This window comes from Frankliniella occidentalis, unplaced genomic scaffold (genome assembly GCF_000697945.3).
Source record: "Frankliniella occidentalis isolate FOCC.00 unplaced genomic scaffold, Focc_3.1 Scaffold6, whole genome shotgun sequence".
Taxonomy (NCBI): domain Eukaryota; kingdom Metazoa; phylum Arthropoda; class Insecta; order Thysanoptera; family Thripidae; genus Frankliniella; species Frankliniella occidentalis.
Window position 1 is genome coordinate 2,790,943 of NW_026267136.1, and position 1,519 is coordinate 2,792,461.

Here is a 1,519-nt window from a genome sequence, read left to right on the forward strand (position 1 = left end):
GCCATGGGGGCCATTCCATAAGTCTACGGGCTGGCTCTAATTGGGACGCAAAGGCGCCTCTACCTTTTCCCCCCCCCCTTTTTTTTCAGCCTCCACACCGTTGAACCTAGCTGCTGGGTGCATAGAGGAGTATGTACACTGGGGGCGATCTATTTAAACTTGGGTGCACGCGCGGAAACTCACCACATGGTTATGAACTTTTTGTGTATATTTGTTTTCGTACAATGATTATGCACAAAGTTTGTTTGAAGGTGTCATACAATTTCATTGTTTTGTCTCCAATTACGAACCAATAGTAAACGCGCACATAAGCTCTTAAATAAGTATAAAAAGGTATATTAATTGTACCCAATAATTCAGTAATATGCTGGTTCGGTTGGCTTCTTACTTCAGCCCCACGTGTGCCACTAAATTGTCCAGTTAATTAATTTGTGCCGTTAGCCCCACAAAACATTTTGAGGATTCGAAATACTTAGTCAGGAAGTCGAAAGAAACACGATCCAGGACACACAACGACGTCCTTTGCTTGCAGCAGCCGTTTCCTTTCGTGTGTGTGTGTGGTTTTTTTTTTATTAATGCCATATCCTCTTAATCAAACCAGGCGTCTGGGAATCGGTAATCCAATTCGATTAACTGTTGTTTGAATGCTGCTGCTGTGATGAAGACGAAGTGGAGGGGGGGAGGGGCGGAAGGCTCGCTGCTGAGGGGTCTAGTTTCAACTATTTTGATTAAGCGTTAGTAGGAATGAAAAAAAAAAATACACAAATAGGATGACGCATAATTGAATACGTTTGTATAAAATTTGTGTTTTTTCTTCTTCTGTGAGAGCTTATCAATGTCACTCCCATTTTTGTTTTTCGATACTACAATCGGGTACTGCATCGTCGCGTCATGGCCACAAACTATCTCCACTCCTTAGGTGCGGGCAACAGCTTTCAGCTGCTTGTCCTCCACTTCCTCCACCAAGGTACTGGATCATAACGCGAGTCAAAACCCTATTTCTGTGGTTCTGGCGGGAACGGTGGGCTGCTATGAATGCGTGGTGACCCAATCTTCCCCACTCCAACCCTTTTTGTACTCCTGTCGAGCGTTCGTCTCGTCGGAGCGAGGCTGGGCCGGTGGAGGTCCTTCTGACGCACTGATTAGCGCCAATCCAGGAAGCAGGCGGCCTCGCCTAGCAGGCGGAGCAGGCGGAGCAGGCGGGCCACTCTGAAAGTAAAAGGACTAGAAAAATAAAAGATTGAAAACTTCAAATGTTATTGAAATATTTAAGTACGTCTTCGTAATGTACCTCGTGTCACCTGAACAGTAAAATCCAGGCCCCCTTCGAAAATTCCTTTGCCGTTTGATGCCACCAAGTGCAACTCTTTACCACGCCAATCGTATTGAATCTTGGGGCTCGTCAACTGCACAAACTTGTCTAGTGTTTGGAAAAAAATGGCATCTGATCTGGATGTGACGAAAACGTTCTCTTTTTGAGGAACAAAATTGCCCCTTAAACTTGGTTAACATTACTGAA